A 15398-nucleotide genomic window follows, 5' to 3' on the forward strand; every position below is an offset into this window, starting at 1 on the left:
CAACACTTGAGAACGGTTAAGTAGCCAGATCTAGCAGGCAGGTGTACACACAACGTATGGGGCAGTCAACATCTTGCAGTGATGAAAGAGCTGTCAGCATCTGAAAGGTTTTGAAAGGGATGCCCCTTTACGCAGCACACAGGACACAGCAGGTTCCCAGCTCAACCCCTCTCCAAGGGCTGGCTCAAACCCAGCACTGACCACTTTCTGCCACCCCTTTTCTCAGCTCACCTCTTTCCCAGAACTGAGAAGAGAGCACAGTTAACCCCTTGCTATGATTACAAAACATTTTCCTTATGTCTTTCCAGCTCTAATATTCCCAGAAAATGCAAAGAAATATAATGATAAAACAATACCTGCTCTTGCACATTGCTATGTTAACACTGATGTGTGCCACTGATTGAGGCCAGCTTGTTTTTCCCAATATGAAGCACTTCCAGCCTGGGAACGATTTCTGAACTGTACTTGTTCTAATTAGTAAGAAACATTTAGGTCAATTATAACAGCGTGCTGGTTACTTCAATTATTATTATTAATTGTATTCGATTACACATTTGCAACTATTAAATACAGTATCTCTAGAGTACCTATGTAGACCTTTAACTCAGCAGAAAACAATGAAAAGTATTTAACACAGAGAAATGGCCAGATAATGCAAGGCTAAAATCCATGCTAGCCCCATGCATCATTTATCTCCGCTCTGCATGTGCCTGTCTGATCCAGCATGAGAGACACAAAGGACTTGTTTTCCTTCATCCTCTCTTCTCTCTGGACCAAAGTCCTCTTTCCTCAGTTGTCCTGTACATGCCAAGGCAGCTCAACTCCCCCTGTTCACCATTATCACAGGCACGTGGTCAACATCTCAGGTGGGCTGGACAGGTGATTATCTCTACCAGAGCTGTCCAGAGAAGGAAAATGCTGCTTTGTGGAGGCTTCTAGCGTTCTGCAATGTGGCTTCATCCCAATTAGGAATGAAAACTCAAACTTTCAAAATTGTCTGAGAAAAATAAAACCCAGGGATACCCCATTTGGGGAAGGCTCCAGTGCTAGCTTTCCCATGGCTGCAAGGGCTCTTGCATTCACTCCCATAGAGCCCGGACTTCATACAACTTAAAAAAAAAAACCATAAAAATCACTTTGGAGAAGTGTTTCTGTGTCCTACAATGTTAAATTGCTAATGGGAAAGGAAACGTATTCATTATTCAATGTATAAAAGTAGCCTTGGAGGAATGCAGATTGTATTTTCCCTCTGCAAACATTTGATCATCCCAATAAAACAGCAGCCCCACCTTTTCCACCAGCTCAATAAATCACAGAGAATGGAAACAACAGGTTTATAGTTGTCATGATGATCGTTACTGAAGGATTTTATGGTGTACTGGAGAGATGGGGGTGCTAGTTTATAGGCGCAAGATGCCTTCTGAAGGACTGCGGGACTCTGTAAAACTCAACTTGCTGCTTAAGTTTCTGGTTTAAAAAGGAAATTATTCTCCTGATTCGGCCTCCACCTCAGTCGTGATTGCATTCACTGATGCTCCAGCCTTTCCAGGCAGTCCTGCTCAGCAAGAGGCTGAGCCAACGGCTCTCGGAATGAGCAGAGAGCTTGTGTAGATCATGGCAGCCACAGTTTTGCAGTCCTCATGCAAATAACTGCACTAGTATCGCATGGCCTTGTGCTAGTAAAGCACCCACAAACCAAAGTCACATAACTGTAAGGCTCTGATCTCTGCTTCTGCATTTGTTACTGTTAATTATTACTATTGATTAGGATTTGAGCTTACAGCAAAGATCAAGGCCATGTTATACAAGTCCTGGATCATATTCAGAGTAGGAGGCAGCTTTTGCCCAGGAGTGTTTTTTATCTACCATGTACCATTCCCGGGAGAGCCAGACAGTCATCTACCACTTGCTGTATATCCCCAGGACCATTTCAGTCAGGAATAACCCTTTGGAAGAAGATTACCTCTTACCAGGCAGGTACAGAGGGATCTGGCAGTGACCGCCCCCCCTCTTTTTTGCATCGCCTTATGTACGCTGCAACATTATGTACTTACAGCTTACTTTCAGCTTTAAAACCGCCAAGGAGACGCTGTCTGCTGCCCTGTATTATAAATAAGGCCAGGAAGTTTTGGGCCAGAACGCATGGCAGTAATGTTGAGTGATGACTTTAAGGTCTAAATGCTCCTTCAAAAGCCTGTTCGCTCCCAGACCGATGCTGACACAACCCACCAGAGTCTGTGTTCGTGGGACAGCAGTGAGCGAGAGCAGAGCTGGGGCAGCCACGAAGGGATGTGTCACAGGTGCATCTCTTGGGCTAACCCTATTCCCTTCACTATTTCTCATTTCCATCCTTCTGGGTGTAGGAGCTCTGTATTCCTCTACCATAACATCTTTTTGCCATTTCCCATAGGACTGATGACAAATTAGCATTTCACCCTCTGGAATGACTCTGTACAGTGAAGTATCCGTATCTTAACACTTGGACATGACTTTCATTTTATTGGAAATCTCCTGTGCTGTTTTATGGCCAGCTCTGCAGACTAACTGACAATAAAGCAAGAGGAGGAGGAGTGCTTCAAGAGGTGCTGAGCTGCTCTGATTTCTGCCAACTCAGCGCTTCACAAGAAAGCACTCAGCATCTGGCAGGATTGAGCTTCGCCCTGCTTTTTTACAGTATAAATTAAGTTTCATACCAGAGCAAGTGTGCAAAGCTGCTCAAAGCAGAGAGAGCTAATAAGCTGAGGATTGTATTGCAAAGCAACTTTCCTGTCCACCTCCCCCTCTCTTTCCTTTTTTGCATTTTAATACTTGATCTTTTCTAAAAATAGCCACAATTCTTAGCCCTTTTAATATGGTCTTCAGAAAAAAAAGTTCTTAAAGATCTTTGAAAGCTTTGCTTTGGGTTTAATAAGCTGGACAAAATGGTCATCCCAGCAACTAGGCTGAAGAGCAGCCCGGGAACAGAAACACCCAGCTCCTGGTGCAGGACTGATCTCATAGCGCCAGACTGAATACAAACATGCCCTGACTGCCTAGAGGATAATACCAAACGTGTCTGCTTCAGTAAAGTAATGAAGATAATAAATCAGGTGCCTATTTAGCACCTTTTTCACAGTAGCTGTTCTCCATCTTCCACCAGAAAGGGAAGAAATAGGGGAAGAAAAAAAAAAACCTGAGACATAGGAACAGTGAAAAAGCATTTCAAATCAAGACTTATGAGGCGCACTCTGGCTGGTTTCCCCTAGATTCATTCATAACAGCTTTGCATTAGAAAGGTGTTGCCACAAATGAAATTTGCTTTCAAAGACTACAATTACTTCTTACAGGTTTTCCCCTCAGTAGCCAGGTGCAGTATTTTTGCACTGGTGTGATGTCCCAGGTGTGTTCCTGACCTGCCTGAGCCAGCGTGGAGAATCAGCACAGTACCTGAACCAACACCCTGGGCTGTGGGCTATTTCGGAGCTCAGTTTAACAGTACTACACCTATTTGCAATATCTGTGTATTGTTGCAAGACACAAATCTGGAGATGGGGCACTGAGAAGGCATATGAGTGACTCATACTCATGGAAACAAATGCCTCAGAATGAAGACTGTGAAAAGATTAATCTCTTTAACTTATCAGGAAGAAATTCAAAAGACAATTTGATTACAGTGCACAAGCACTTTCACAGGAAGAAACTATCAGATACTGAGGGCTCTTTAATCTAGCAGAGATGAGCATAGAGAGAATCTCTTAGTGGAAATTAAAGGCAGCCAAATTTGAATTCAAAATAATGCATGCATTCTTTTAAATGGGGTAATGAGTCATTGGAACAACCTGGGAGTGGCAGAATCTCCATCAGCTGGTGCCTCCCAGCCTAGACCTGGGTCTCTGAAAGATACTTTTTTGTAGGGAAAAACAATCTTCACAGCTTTGCCTGTGAAAGGAATCAGATCAGGGATCTCCAGTCCACTGCCAACAGCAGGAAGGATTACCTTAACCTATGCCTTAGGGTGCTTTGGACCCACCTGCAGCAGACGAGGAGACGTTCACACATTTCTTCCTGTTTACAGAGCTGTGGGAAACTAATTGCCGCTGGGGAGCAAAGATAAGCAGTCTATAGGCTGGGATGAGGGAGCACCACCTTCAGCTAGTGCTGACTGCCCCAGAAGAGGAGAGCTAATGGAAAGGACCTCCAGCACTCACCCCACTCAGCACACAAGTGGTTATTATTTTGATGCATTGTTCAAGAAGTCCTATTAATGATGTTCATGCTTGGCATGATGTTGCTCAGGAACGGAGGCAGCTTTAGAACAGATTATTGCTCTCCACAGCAAATTAGCAACTAGTGTTTTGATGTTCACCTACAGGATTGTCTTCGCATCCTTTATATGCTCCTGGGTGGCTTCCCCCTGAATCCAGGTATCACATAATTTGTTTAACTTACTGAATAAAGTAATTAATACTAGGGAGTTCTGACTGCTTGACAGAATATAATGTTACAGCTAACAAATTTTATGTCTTTAGGCTTCACAGCAGAATTTGATTTAATTTGTCCCAAGGTTAAGAAAGACAGGGAGGAAATTTGATGGCTCCAGATCACAAATTCACTGCAATTTATCATCTTCACCATGTGGCATGGACAGACACCACTTCCAAGTTAAGATGGTAGAAGTTTACCCAATCATCTTTGCTTTAAGCTTGCATTCATCCATTATCAGACACTGTATGTCCAAAATATGCTGAGTCTCCCTGCCACTGGCAAGGGGAGCAAATGCTGCATGCACTTATCCCCAGAATTGGCATGTCTTCCCCACCTTTTGGATGAGGATCCCCAAAATTTTGGGATTAACTAGTTAAGATCTACACAATCCCCAGGAAATGTAGGGAAGCATCTTAACCAGGCTTTTCCCCTAAAAGTTCTGTTTAAACTGCATTTTAGAAAGTTAGGAAATTCAACAAAATGTTTTGAATTGTTTTTTTTTTTCTTTTGCTGAAAGAGAAGAAAGGGAACACATAGCACAGTGGCTGTTTCTTAATCACATCCAAGTTGCTGGATAATGCATTTCTGCGGTCAGATTTCCTTCCTTAAATAACACAAACAATGGAAAAAATTCTCTGCTTCGTTATAAGCTGATATTTGCAACAGAGAAAATACAGTTATACAGAGGAGCTTCCCCCCGATTCTCAGCGTCACAGCCTTGCAGAGAGCTACACATTCAGTCTCACCACAGGATTATCTTTAGGACTTAAACAGTGCACTTCCCTCCACTCTGCAGTGGATTTTGGAGCAATGAGGCTTTTCCAGAGCCTCCAAAACTACCACAGCAGTGGCCTGGACAACATCTCACAGAGCAAAGAGAAAGAACCAATAGTTTTCCACTCTGCCATGGTCAGCCATATACCTGACCAACAGGTCACGCTCAGTTTCCAAAGCAGGGGCCACAGCATTACAACAGCAGCTTCCAAGAGGACGTGTATGAGGCTATAGCTTGTGAACAGCATTATGCATCAATTACGCACCGAAAGAGCTCCCAGATGTGCAGTGAATGCGGTAACAAAATGTCCCAGTTTATGGCATTTTCTCCCTCTCTCTCTCCTGCCACTGTCCTTTAGGAAGTGAACATGAAGAATAAAGCTCTATTTTTAGAAACAAGTCTAGGTCCTAAAAAGAGAGCAAATTAAGTGCAGAGACTTCCTAGGCATAAGGAAATTACATACTACAGGCCAACTCAAGCATCCCTGCTGGGACAGACCCACTCCCCCACTCACAGTGGAACTGGGGCTGTCCCCATCGGAGCAGTACCAAGGTGAAATCCAGGGAAGTCAACAAGATGGGAAGGCAGACCTTCCACAGGTTTACCCTCCCCTCTCCCAGCACTTGTATGACTGAGAACCAAATTTGATTCTTCCTTATCTATATGACAAATGCTTAAATTAGCCTAGTCGTATTGTCAATGATTCACAGAATACCTTGAAGGGTACAAACCACTTACTTACAAGATCTTCCTAAAGGTTAATTCCATCTTGAGGGCTGATTTCCACATCGAGTTTCCACTGTGGTTTCCCCAAATGACTCCATACATGAATCTCTGTGATTATTCCAGGTACGCAAGAAGGTGGGCAAGAAACCAGAGGAAAGCATTATTACATGTATGACAAAGTAACGTGAAACTGTCCAAGAAGTTGGGAGAACTTGGATTATAGAGATCACAGATTCTAATGCAAAATCTAGACTAACGTCACTAGTCTTTAAAACCGTATCTTCTAAGATATGGGGCTTGACTCTTGACTTTCTCCTCTTTCTCCTGGACAAGTTGTCTGGGACTCACTTCGATCTTGCCTGCATGTCCTCAGCGAGGTACAAAAGTACCATGATTAAGTCACTGTTAGTGGTCACCCAACGAGGCCACTCCAGATTTTGCAAGAACAAATGTTTCATCAGGAATAGTAGCTCTGTAATTCATAAGCCATGCCAGAGTCAGCGAGGGCATGTGTCCAGGATTCTGACTCTAATTACTTATGCTGCCCTGCTCAAGCAGTTCCTAACATGACTTATTTTAAAGACGACAAAAATTAGTATTGCTGATTGCTTAAAATAACTGTCTTTGTAAGTACCTGACAGTTTAAATCTAAGAGCGTAAAAGGGAGAGTCCGGGTCCCCAGCAGAAATACAAGCCCTTTGCTCGAGTGGTTAGTTTGGGATACAGTAGACCATTTACTGTGGTTTTCTCATTAACGCCTGCAGGTAAGGCTCTCCTGCAGAAACCTCTGTGCCACCTCCTCTACACGTGGGGACCTGCTGCAAACCCTTGCCTAACGTTTCCTCATCACAGTCTCAGGCCAGCGCTCACAATTGGCTGTGCGTGCTGTTCCCCATCACGTATTACACAAACTGGCTCACTGCTTCTTGGTCTTTTTATCTTACTTAGTTCTTGCCTCTCATGATATTTAGAGGCTCTTTGGGATACAAATAGTTTTGATTTGTATGTACAACCACCTAGAACAAGGAGGGCTTAGGTCCTCAGTCCAAATAATAAATAATAGTTAATATAGTCCAGGCATGACTAGCCAGTTTCTACCTAAAAACGTCAATAAAGCAGGGCCATATTGATGCAAAGACACATAAAATGTGAACTCCTTCAATACATGCACTTATTTGTCTCAGTTTGTGAGGCTAGGAAGGAAAGAGCTGTTAGCAGTGAATAGTATTTTATTAGCATCATAAACCCCAAGAGCAAGTTTGTGTCACAGAGAACTGCACATGCATTTGAAGGCTTAATTTATGTTCCTGACTCCTCTTTTTTTTTCCCCCTTCTCTTTTTTTCAGACGGGGACATAATATAATTTAAAATAAAGACTAAAAGACTCTGAAGACACCTTTGGGTGAAAGGCATGTTCATGCAAAAGGTAAACCTACATCCTACTGAAATCCTATCAGTTAGAAAGAGTTCAGTGGTATTAGTATATTAATCTATACTGCAGAGGTACATGGAAGCTTCAGAAAAAATACAGTTTCACATACAACAGCTCCTGAGCAAACAGCATCCTGAAATGCCAGCAACCTTGAAAGGCAAAGCCCAGAAGGAGGAGACAGATGGAGGTGAAGTGACTTGCTGAGGAACTCCAACAAATTAGCAGTGGAAAATTAGTGAGAATAGAAAAGAAAGTGTGGCTTTTGTTGGCTTTCCATGAATTTGAGCTTCAGCGATGAAGCAGCAGATCTTTAGCTGGTGCAAAGCCACGCTGACAGGAGACGCACACTGACCTGCACCAGCTCCTGCCACAGCTGGCTTGCAGGGCTGCAAGACCCATGTCCACTGAAACCAACCCAATGTCAGGGGTCAAAACTCCTCCAGCTACTGGTCATTGTCCTGCACCTCTAACAGTGTTTTCCTTTCATTTGGCCCTTTTGGAGATGGGTCAGGTTTCTGGTGATGCTAGGAAATACATATTGCAATACAACTGCAATCAACCATTGTTAATCAGCAAATTACAGCTTTTCATATATTACAAAGCTTTTAACTACCAGCTGCTGATTCTGGTATATTTATGTGGTAACAATTTTGCAGAGCAAGTTCTATGCCTATTACAGAGCTGTTAAGTCTCTGTAAATATGGCTTTAATGACCAACAAGCATTTACTTAAGATTCTGCAGCCTGCCTGTTACGGTGAAGTGAAATTAGACATGTAGGTGAGCGCCGTAGGCAGAGCACTAGAAGTTTTATGACAAAAGAAATAGGCTGCACAAGTAGCTGTGAAAAAGCTGTTCTGCAGGGTACAGGATAAAACTGAGCAGCATGGTACAAGTTTTTCAGCAGACTGTGACTTGCTACCTATTGAGCAGTAAAAGTATTTGTGGCTCTGAACAGTGAGGTGAGGTAAATCTCATATGTCACAGCATAAACACAAAGGCTTTGGGAGTTCAGGAAGGAATAGCCTCTGTTAGTAAAAATATTCCCATGCTCTTTGCTAGCGAGGGCAAGTGTACCCATAAAGAGCGAGGCCTGTGTACCCATATACAACTTCAGTTCTGCATTGGTGTTCAGTAAGGAAAGGAATGTGTGGAACAAGATTTGGGGAGCAGACCCAACACGGCGCTACTATCTTTGTCTCTGGGGCTTTCTAAGCACAGCCAAATGATGACTGCCTACAGGGGCAAAACTACCCTGAAGAATAGGCTGAAGCCCCTATTAAGGCTTTATGATATTCTTAATTACTTGCTTTGTGTTGGTGCCTAGGGAATCCCCTGCCCTTTCCATTATGCTCTTGAATCCCACATGCTGCGCTGTTTGCCGTACAGGCGCAAGACAAAAGATAGTTGCTACCACAGGGATTTTACTTTTTAGGGCAGCGCAGCAAAGAACATTTTAAGATGTGATTTGCGGAACTCCACAGTCGGTTTCACAAAGGTTAACAGTATATATCTTCAAGGCATAGTGAGTCAAATCATTTGCATGGCCACCAAACTGGGCTGAAACAAAACTAGTGGGTTCACCAGTTTGTGTCTCCCCTTCCGAAGGAGAAAATAGTAATTTACTTGTCCTGGAAGGGCTGCAGGAAAAGGAAGTGAAGAAGGATTATTCTACTTTTCTTCCACCTTGAAACTGCAAATACTGCTCCATATAAAAACCACACTGTACAAAAGTATCACCTCTTTCCTTCCACCCTTCCTTACAGTTTCAACTTTTTATTTTTTTCCTCTTTTCTATTTCACAGCTTTTAGCCTTGCCCAATTGTCCCTCTTAAATAATAATTAACTCTCTTGTTCAGCCAGGGAAGTGTTTTAAAGCTCTAGCAATTTTATTTTCTGTATGATGCCACAGGAGACGATGGGAGAGAAAAATTAAATCAGAAGGATTCTCAAGAGTTGCCCCTCTAGAAAAACCATTAGTTGCCTCTCCCTGGTGAAAGGCAAATGCTGCTGCCAGATCTGTAGAGCAATCCTACAGTAACCAGCAGTGTTTACACAATAACTAACTGAAAGAGAGAAGAAGGAAGAAAATAAACAAGTAGGCAAGGCTGTTAGGCTGCACTCTCCAAGAACACTTTCTCCCAACAGATCCACGTCTTGAGTGGTGAAAATACGTGATGCTTCAGCGCAACAAAACAATGACCGCCACTGGGTGACCCAGGAAAAACGACGAGTAACGAAGTTGGCTCCCTTGCGCTTCAGGGTTGAATACAACGCAGACTGCTTTGCAGCCTCAAAAGCAGGACATAGGTGGAAAAACCCAAGAGCAACATGCAACGATAAGTGAGAGAGTACTTGTTTTAATTATAAACTGGACCAAATAAATTAGAAATTCAATTACAATGCCATTTACTGACAAGAAATTCAAAACACTCAGGCTATTAGTTGCACAAATTAACTGTAGGAGATAACAGGATTTGTTGGGAGCAATCCTGTACCCTAGCTGTAATGAAAACATTAAGGTCTGAAGTGAGGCAGAGTGCATTGGGTACAGTACAGTCTGAGATACTCTCATGCTCGTTGAGCTTGTGAGGAACAGAGAAGTAGCAAAACATTCTTTCAGAGAGTTTTTTCTCATTAAAAATTGCTCACTAAAATACCTGGATTTTGGAAAAGGCAAACCTGCTCTACTGTAAAAGTATTTTTGTGGTTTACAATTATTATTGACAGAAAACAAAATAGCCTCGCCTTAAATAGCCAAGGGATTGCAGCTTGGTTTAGGAACTCCTGTCCCCAGGGAAGCTAGATTCTGCCCAGCTACATGGATGTAAATCCCTTGGCTATGAAAGGATGTCTCAGGTTTGGCATGACTGAAACTAAGGAAAAGATCTAAGTTCCCAAGTTCCCCCTGGTTGATAGCTTGCTGCCTCAAGAAGATAACCCCAAAAGCCACAGATTATTAAATCACATTCCTTCATGCTTCTCCTAGAGGGTCGATATCCAGAGCGTCTCTCATCTTCCTGACCTAACCTAATATGAATAATGCACAAGCTACCGGTAGGTCAGCTGCTTACCGAACTGTGGCCAGCCAAAGGGCTTTCTCAGCAGATCAAAAGCCAATCAAGTTCATTTCAATATTTATTTTTAATCCTCCATTCTGAAATTATAAATACTTAATGCTATGCCCTTACCAGGAAAGCAAAGCAAAGCAAAACCAGACCAGACAGACCAACTCTTTCATGCTAATTTGTGCCCAGGTGTACGCTGCTCCTTATGTCCATTAATATTCTTCAATGAACACAGCTTATTTATTTGATTCCTCCGAGAGCCTGCAAGGACAGAGGTCAGAGCCAAGGAGCACAAAACAGACACGAAGGCAGGTTTTGCTCCTGAAGGCTTTTCACTGAGGTTAAATTTTCTGGCCCTATACAAATATTCAGTAGTAACATCATGGCCCTGACAACACCCAATTACCCTGACACCTCTCTGTCTCAGACCTGGCCTTCCCCAGACCCCATGATCGCGACCCACGGGACCACGTACCCCCTTGATGTACCCAGCAAGTGCTGGAGGCTTCCCAGCAGCTCTGTCCTGTCAGAGCCCTACCAAAGATTTTGGTGCTTTTATATATATATATTTACCACAGCAAACTAAAGCCCCTCAGCCTTTCTTTGCTGATAATCCCCAATCGCTTATCTATTTTCCACACGCCTGAAGATGAGAGACGGGAACAAAGCCAAACATGAATACATGTGGATGCAGCTCCGTAGGGCTGCACAGCCTTGTAGGTTTTGTTGGCAATCAAATCCTGCCTACCTGAGAAGAAGCAAGGAGGAGAGCAATTGATTAAAGAGATGTAAATGAATTGAAGATGCAGATCGGGACTGAACGGTAACTTACAGTTTTCCCAAAACCCACCTGCTGGCTTCCCTAATTGTGATTTAGAGTCATGCACCCAATTCCTAATGAACAGCAGGAGGAACAAAGGCTTTTTGATGGGGATTCTGTTTTCCAGGGAGAACCATTTAATAAGTTTCACTCAGGAAGTCTCTGTTCCCAATAAAGACTTAACAAAGTTAATTAGACTAAACAGTAATTATCGTGTCTCTTCATTGTTCAATTATCTTGCTGAACTGGTGTTTCCTGATTAATTTTCTGATTAAAATGTATTAAATTGAAAAGCACTTGCAAACATGAGATGACAGGTTCTCTCCCACGCAGCAGGATTTCCGGAGGTCAGGAAGGCTGGGGCGGCTGACACCCGCCTCCCAAACCACGCCAGCTCCGCACACAGCGCGGCGAGGAACCTGATTCAACGCACTCCACAAACACACTCGCCACCTGCTTCTCCAGTTTATGATCCACCAAACACATTACTGGTGTATTCCTCCTTTACACATCTCCTGCTTGTCTCTTCCAGGCCTTCCTACTCTGCCATTTTACCTTTTCCTTAGGTTTCTCATGCACAAACAAGGTACGGCGGTTTAACAAGTTACTGTGCGTGAGCTGAGCTCTGGAGCAGTTGCAGCTCTGCTGTGGAGCTATGCATGGCTTCTTGGCAGCAGCTGCAAGGCAGTCCCATGCAGCCTGGTCTACAGCACAGGATGGAGGTCTCATAGCCATAAAAGCCTGTTTCAAAGTCCAGTTCCTCCCTTCCACCAGAGCCCAGAGTTTGGGTTCCCTAAGCACTGTCTCCCACGCGTGGCTGCCTTGCACCCGGCCGGCTCAGACTGCTGCCTTCTGTCTGCAAAACGCCACGGAGACACACACGATGCTCTCACACTTCACAGCAGACAGCACAGAGAAACGATCCCCACAGCTTAGCTCACAACACGGTATCTATCAAGCCAAGCTTAACGTCTTTGGGTCAGATATTGCATCCCCGCGCCTCCAAGCATCATTCTGCACTTCTCTGAAGGAGCTCAGCTCACCTCTTACCCACTGTGTTTAGCACCCCAGTCAGCCCAAACTGTTCTACCCAAGGCCAAACCCTGCGTCCCTCAGTCAAATTCTCCTGATGGGACCAATGTACTTCCATGGATAACCTTAAAGATAATTCCAACCTACAGCATTTTGCTAATAGCAGAAGACATCTTCACAACTGGCACTTATGAGCCACAACAGCATTGCTTTCCAGAGGGATTGCTTTAGTATTCACTCCTAGCAATCCAGTAATCACTGGCATTTTGATCAGCCCCTAATGCTATTTGCATATCTTTTATAAGACAAATCAGAAAAGGGGATTAATTTTTCTTTCTTCACTTTACTATCACCTGTGGCTGGGAGGAAACAAACAAATTCATTGCCTCCTTCCCCAAATCCTTGTGATTAGGTTATTAGAGCCCAAGACTTATTATAAATTATTGAAAGGACACAGCTGAGCCCAAATCCCACAGCAGGCTCTTTTCGTCTTCCATAACGCTGGCAATTCTTGATTAACTTCCATCTAGCATGAGGCAGGAAGGATGAGAGACATCTTAGAAGCTCCACGGTGACTAACACCAGAGTAGTTCAGTGCTGAGCGAAATACGCAGTTCAATGCACGGCTGCGCACGGGAATCGGTGGGCTCCCAGCAGACAATCCAAGTGGCACAAAGGAAGTTTCTTCCCTTTCTGCTCGCCCTTTTGGAAATTCAACACGAGGCTTGTAGCTGCTGCTGGGACCGACCGAGCCGTCTGCTGGCAGCCGCAGCACAGCACTGCGGATGGAGGATGCACAGGTCCAGCTGTGGTTTCTGGTCTCCTCGTTTGGAGTCTCCGTGCAGAAAGGCAGAGAACTGGCTTTCACTTCTGGATACTCATTCTTTGTCCTAAGAAAAGCATATATGTGAATACAGAATAACAGCACTAGCGTTTCAGGTTTTCTCCTGCATGATGCCTTGTTGTGGTCTATTTTAAGTCACACTGATAAAAGACTAAAGCTGAGATTCTGATAAGGAGTTAACTTTGTTTATGATGTACTAAGCCTCTGAAAAGAGCTGCAGCTCAGCTAAGAATACATATCTATCCAAGAGCTAACAGCTTACACCTCCAGATAAAACACAGACAGAAAAAGCATTTACAATACCTTCATCAAACACAGTAATGCTGAAACTGTTTTTACAAACATCTAACATTTGCCACTGGTTTAGATTCATTCCAAAGGCCAAGACAAAAAAATTGAAGTCTAATAGCCCAAGTAGTTTTCGTTTTCTTTTTTTTTAATAATCATATAATCATAAGTAACAAATCAAAGTGCTCCCTAGCTCCTAAGCTATGATTTGGCAAACAACTACAATTATAAACCCCAAACTTAATGACTGCATTTTAATATAGCCCTGTGCTTAGTAGCTTACAGTAACATTTATCCTGCATCAGGCTGAAAGGAGATGTCCACAGGGAGTTAGCTGTGAAATGTTTGATTTCAAAAGCCTGCGGCAAGTTGATTCATGTCTATTTAATTTTTCCAGGCAGTTTCACTGGAATGCTGTATATAAATCAAATACAAGGCTAGCAGCAGAGACATACCAAGTTGTGGAAATGCTGTATGATTTTAATTAAACTACATGCACAAATCAGGCAGTGGTGAAGGTGGAAGAGGAGAGAGAGAATTGTATCACCCCGGATAAGCCAATATTTTTGCACAGAAAAACAAATAACCATTTACTGTGAAAAGTCTGATTTCAAAAGCAGCATTTTGTCATTGTGCTGATATTCATAATCAATTTAAATCTGGAAGAAAACATGCTTGAGCACAGAAAACAATGCAGCCTGGAACGGGAGTTAATTAGACTGTATCAGCTCAGCCTTACTTATCCTTTACTTAGTATCCTACTTTATGGGCTCTATCAGGCAGAGTTCACTCTGACAATCGTGCTTTAAAGACAGCAGCGGTAACCAACATTCTGCTGATGGTTACAAGGCCGGCTTCTGCACTGCCCTGCACAGTCGTCAGCCACGACTAAAGGGGAAACTGAAGACCCCTGTTCAGAAAACTGATCCACTCATGGCCACCTTCTACATCTGTGGGGAGTCACGCTGAAATCTGTGGCATTCTACAGCATGGCTGGACACAGCCATGAAGCAGACAGAATAGCAAATGGGAAAATAATATGGAAGCCATACAGCAGCCCTTCTGTTAAAGGGCAGAACTTCTGGAAGAAAGCCCCAGTAAAACCATTTTTATTCTTTGTGGCCACAGGACTTGCACCTGAAGGTTCAGTGGCAGGACTGAAGCTTTAGTGATTTCTGTAAAGAAGGAGGATGACCCAGAAACTAGGGACTCTAGAAAACGCAGAAGTGCTGCTCCACCTTCAGTTCCTCATTGCAGAAGCTATTAAGCAGTCTACATTTACTTTCCCCTGTCCCCTCACCCTACAACATAGAAAAACAACTATGCCTAATAACCAATAGGCAGTGCAAGTATAAACACATAAGATATCAGGTACTAAGATAATGGAGTCTATAAATACCTTGGATAGATAGGCATCTCCTTCCCTATCTAAAGACCAGGGAAATACAAAAGTTGTCTGCTTTGAAACATGAAGTAACGTACCAAATAGCATTCAACAATTAGATCATTGCCTTGAATTGAGAAGTTGTGTTTGTGTTTACAATCTGTCCATGCTAATACAGGTTACAATAATTCCTTTGTATTTCCACCTAAGTATTGCAGCAACCACTGACATCAGAGACGAAATGTGTCAAGCACTGCCGGAGGCAATGGGTAGGAAAGCCTCTATCCCACAATCTATAGCCTCAACAGACAAGACAGCACAAGTGTAAAGTAATACCGAGGCCGTGAGAGCAGAAGCGGTGTGTCACAGCGTAGGTCACTGCTGTAGCTCACTCCCAGGGCTTCCCCGGTGACTCCGCTGCCTCCTTCAGAGACCTGCACCAGGCACGTCGCATTCTGATCCACCCAACGCTCCGGGCAGGGAACCGCAGCCATTCAGCACACCCACTCAAAGACATCTCTTATGCAACAGGTACCCATTAGCTCCGATTAAAGCCACGATATCCCA

This window comes from Haliaeetus leucocephalus, unplaced genomic scaffold (genome assembly GCF_000737465.1).
Source record: "Haliaeetus leucocephalus isolate CR32 unplaced genomic scaffold, Haliaeetus_leucocephalus-4.0 Scaffold517, whole genome shotgun sequence".
NCBI lineage: Eukaryota > Metazoa > Chordata > Aves > Accipitriformes > Accipitridae > Haliaeetus > Haliaeetus leucocephalus.